The 5141-nt window shown below is 46.1% G+C and overlaps 1 pseudogene; it reads left to right on the plus strand.

Annotated features, from left to right (window-relative positions):
• The first annotated feature begins 849 nt into the window (after nt 1-849).
• Nucleotides 850-2797, plus strand: LOC131380904 (peptidyl-prolyl cis-trans isomerase FKBP1A-like; annotated as a pseudogene).
• Nucleotides 2798-5141: the final 2344 nt, after the last annotated feature.

The following is a 5141-nucleotide window of genomic DNA, read 5'->3' on the forward strand; positions in this document are numbered from 1 at the left end:
ATTACAGGCGTGAGGCACCGCGTCCGGCCAACATTTTCAATCTGTTTCCTTAACCAGAAACATCTAGAGTCTAGGAATACCTAACTTTTTGGGAATGCAGCCCAGGAAATCCCAGCTTCATTGTTCCTAGCCCTCACTCAAGATGGAGTTGCTCTGGTTTGAACACCCCTAACATTATCATCTTTGTTTCAAAGTTCAACTACAAACTAAGTTTCTACCAAAGTTAATTCACCCTGCTCCCAGGAATGAACAATAATTTTCTCACTGTTATAATTTTTGCAAAGGTAGTTCAATCACACTCTGAAGGATTAGAGTCGGTTTTCTCAGTCCATGTTTCTCAGGAACGATGGAGAACTACTCAGATAGGGCCATAACAAGGAAGTGTGACAGAGAAATAAAATCTTGGGACCCTCAAACTCACCATGCCAAAGAGAAAGTTAAGCTTGTGAACTGAGCCAGGAGAAAAACAAAACAAAACAAAACAAAAAAACCCAACAACCTGCCTTCCTCTTTGTTTCCACACAAATGGCTGAAATTATAGAAGGCCACATATCGACCGGGCGCGGTGGCTCATGCCTGTAATCCCAGAACTTTGGGAGGCCGAGGCGGGCGGATCACGAGGTCAGGAGATCGAGACCATCCTGGCTAACACGGTGAAACCCCTTCTCTACTAAAAATACAAAAAATTAGCCGGGCGTGGTGGCGGGCGCCTGTTAATCCCAGCTACTGGGGAGGCTGAGGCAGGAAAATCGCTTGAATCTGGGAGGCGGAGGTTACACTGAGCTGAGATGGTGCCACTGCACTCCAGCCTGGGTGACAGAGCGAGGCTCTGTCTCAAAAAAAAAAAAAAAAGCCGAGGGTCTAGCCAGAGCTGTGGAACCGCCGCCAGGTCGCTGTTGGTCCACACCACCCGTCGGGCTGCTCGCCCACCCGGCATCCGCCGCCGCCATGGGAATGCAGGTGGAAACCATCTCCCCAGGAGAGGAGCGCACCTTCCCCAGGCACGGCCAGACCTGCGTGGTGCACTACATCCGGATGCGTGAAGATGGAAAGAAATTTGATTCCTCCCGGGACAGAAACAAGCCCTTTAATTTTATGCTAGGAATGCAGGAGGTGATCCGAGGCTGGGAAGAAAGGGTTGCTTAGACGAGTGTGGGTCAGAGAGCCAAACTGACTATATCTCCAGATTCTGCCTATGGTGCCACCGGGCACCCCGGCATCATCCCACCACATGCCACTCTCGCCTTCGATGTGGAGCTTCTAAAACTGGAATGAAGAGAATGGTCTCCTCCCTCAGCTCCCTGTTCTTGGATCTGCCATGGTGGGATCTGGTGCCTCCACACGCGTGGGCGTGAATCCATATGAAGCTTTTCCTGACGTTCCACTACACTCTGTATAGACATCTGCCCTGACTGAAAGTGTTCTCTCACTCAGCTTTGCTTCCGACACGTTCCATTTCCTCTTCCCCCTTCTCCTTGTGTGTGTGTTTACCTAAACTATGTGCCATAAACCTCAAGTTACTCATTTTATTTTGTTTTCATTTTGGGGTGAAGATTCAGTTTCAGTCTTTTGGATCTAGGTTTCCAATTAAGTACATGGTCAAGCATCAACAGCACAAGTGATAGATTCACTTTAGAACAGGAATCGGTGTTGGGGGTTTTGCAAGAATATTTTAATTTTTTGGATGAATTTTTATCTATTATACATCAAACATTCTTTCTGCTGCACTGCAAAGCCATAGCAGATTTGAGGTGCTGTTGAGGGATGAATTATTGTCCAAGTTGAGAGATGTCCTTGGGTTAAATGAAAATCCCTACCTAAAACCGAGGTGGCGATGGGGAGAGCCTTTGTATTGGCAGAAGGGCTGAGGCAGGGCTCACTTGTCTGACATAATGTAAAAGAGTCTTGGAACACGTCCTGGGTCCAGGGTCTAAAACCCCTTGCTGGCTATGGAACACCAAGCTCTGTGCCAAAGGGTGGGAGCCTGCCCAGCCACACTACAATCTAAGCCTAGGGCATAAAACCCCTTGTGGCTTGGAGAGAACCCAGGTCTCAGGGCATATAACCCCTTGTAGCCTCTGGAATGTGTCCAGACTCACTGGCCCATTGCTCCTTACTCTCCCCAAATCATAAATTGATTGTATCTTGAATTCTTATTCTTCTTGAATAAGAACCTGGTCTCCCTTATCTCAAGTAGCAGACCATATGCTAAACTGTCACAGCTACACTTGATGCACTGCTGCTTTTCTATCCCCAGGTCCTCACCTGTCTACCCCCATGTCTGCATGTCCTCACTACCTGCATCTTTGTTTGATTACCAATAAATAGTGTGGGCTCCCAGAGCTCAGGGCCTTCACAGACTCCATACTGGTGTTGGCCCCCTGGACCCACCCTATGTACTCTTAACTTGTTTTGTCTCATTCCTTTGACTCCACCAGACTTCTTAGCCCCCATGACCTGGTGTTGGGTCTGATCACCCCAACATTTCTGGCACCCCAATGTGGGGCTACGAAGGCCCTGGTGAAGGAATGCTAGAGTGGGTGGAAGTGGAGGATGTATCACCTGAGGACACCCGAGGATGACTGAAAGATGCTTGGTGGGTAAGCTGGGTGCTTGGAAAAACCAGGGTAACAATGGGACAGAATAAAAAAAAAATTCTGCTTATTTAAACTTTCTAAGGCATTTATTACAGAAAGGGGGAGCAAAAGTTAGTACTCAGAAATTATTAACAGTCTTTAGTACAGTAAAGCAGATTTGCCCATGGTTCCCAGAACTAGGGACTATGGAGTTGGATGAATGGGAAAGAATTGGTAAACTGGCAGAGATTTGGCTCACGCCTGTAATCCCAGCACTTTGGGAGGCGGAGGGGGGCGGATCACGAGGTCAGGAGATTGAGACCATCCTGGCTAACACAGTGAAACCCCATCTCTAATACCAAAAAAAAAACTAGCTGGGCATGGTGGCAGGCACCTGTAGTCCCAGCTACTTGGGAGGCTGAGGCAGGAGAGTAGCATGAACCTGGGAGGTGGAGCTTGCAGTGAGCCAAGATCATGCCACTGCACTTCAGCCTGGGTGACAGAGTGAGACTCCGTTTCAAAAAAAAAAAAAAAAAGAATTGGCAGAGATTTTTAAAAGGCATATAAAGAAGGAGCCAAAATTCCAGTTTCTGATTGGTTGGTGTGGGCATTGATAAAGGCAGCTCTTGAGCCATTTCAAACAGATGACGAGACAGATTCAGATGAGGAAAAGGAAGACAAGTGTAAAAAACTAACTTCAGATTCTGAATGCGAGGAGCAAAAACCAGAGGAAATTAAAGAAAAGAAAGGGAAACTGAAAAGGGTATGTTTTACTAGCCCGTCAGCTCCACCTGCTGAATTAAGTGAATGGCCACCTCCTCCCCCTCCCCATAATGGGCGAGAAAATGAATTAGCTGTAAAACTTGCCACTGCTGTAGTTGCACATTAAAATCTGGAGCAATTGGTGGTGCTATACAAAATTCTGTTCAAAAGGCTAGAGCTGAGGGAGACCTTGAAGCATGGCAATTTCCTGTTACTATCACCCAGCAAGGAGGACAAAATATAGCTAATTAGGCCACGTTTTCTTTCAAGCTATTAATGGAATTTAAGCAATCCATTAGTCAATATGGGCCAAATTCTCCTTTTGTACAAACTTTACTAAAAAATGTGGCTCTTGATAATGGATTGATAAAATATGACTGGGATACTTTAACCAAATCTGTTCTCACTCTATCTCAGTACTTACAGTTTGAAACCTGGTGGGCTGATGAAGCTCAAAGTCAGGCAAGGGAAAACACACAAACACAGCCACCTGTGCCTGTTTCTTTTCAACAGTAAATGGGAGTCAGTCCTAATTGGGGTCGATTAGAAAATCAAGCAGTAATGGAGAATGTTGCCATTGTTCAGTTATGCACTGTGTGCTTACAGGCGTGTGAGAGAATAAATGTTGCAGGAGAAAAATATCCTTTTTTCAGTTCTGTCCGACAAGGACCTAAAGAACCATATACTGATTTTATTGCTCGGCTCCAGGAGGCTATGAATAAGGCCATAACTGACAAAACAGCTCAAGATGTTGTAATACAGCTTCTTGCATATGAAAATGCTAATACAGAGTGTCAAAATGCTATTAGACCTATGAGAGGGAAGGCTCATTTGGCCAAATATATTAAGGCTTGTGATGGCATTGGGGGTAACTTACATAAGGCTACTCTTTTAGCTCAAGCTATGGATGGACTAAAGGTGGGAAAAAATATGCCCCATTTTCAGGCTCTTGCTTTAATTGTGGCCAATTTGGACACACAAAAAAGGAATGTAGAAAAGGAAATCAAAAGGCAAAAACTATTACCATCAATCAACAGAAAAGTCCCAGTGTATACCCCCGGTATAAGAAAGGCAATCACTGGACAAAACAGTGTCATTCTAAATCTAGTAAAGATGGACAACCTCTTTTGGGAAAAGGGAAGAGGGGCCCACCTCAGGCCGCTCAACAAACCAAGGCGTATCCGGCACAGTCAGTGCCCTTACAAACATACAACAATTGTCCCCCACCACAGCATGCAGTGCTGCCATAGATCTCTGCAGCACAATTCCTGTCTCCCTACTTCCTGGGGAGCCACCAAAGAAGGTCCCCATGGGTGTTAGGGGCCCTTTACCCTCAGGAAAATTTGGTCTATTGCTTGGAAGGTCTAGATTAAATTTAAAAGGTGTCACTGTACATACAGGAATAATTGATTCTGATTATGCCAGAGAGATTCAACTAGTTATTAGTTCCTCAACTCTGTGGTCTGTTTCCCCAGCAGAAAGAATTGCTCAATTGTTGCTGTTACCTTATACAAAACTGGGAAACAGCATTGTAAAAAGAACAGGAGGCTTTGGTAGTACTAACCCAGCAGGAAAAGCTGTATATTGGGCCGGGCGCGGTGGCTCAAGCCTGTAATCCCAGCACTTTGGGAGGCCGAGGGGGGTGGATCACGAGGTCAGGAGATCGAGACCATCCTGGCTAACATGGTGAAACCCCGTCTCTACTAAAAATACAAAAAATTAGCCGGGCGTGTTGGCGGGCACCTGTAGTCCCAGCTACTCGGGAGGCTGAGGCAGGAGAATGGTGTGAACCTGGGAGGCGGA

The sequence above is a fragment of the Hylobates moloch genome, unplaced genomic scaffold (assembly GCF_009828535.3).
Source record: "Hylobates moloch isolate HMO894 unplaced genomic scaffold, HMol_V3 SCAFFOLD_12, whole genome shotgun sequence".
In the NCBI taxonomy this organism is placed as follows: domain Eukaryota; kingdom Metazoa; phylum Chordata; class Mammalia; order Primates; family Hylobatidae; genus Hylobates; species Hylobates moloch.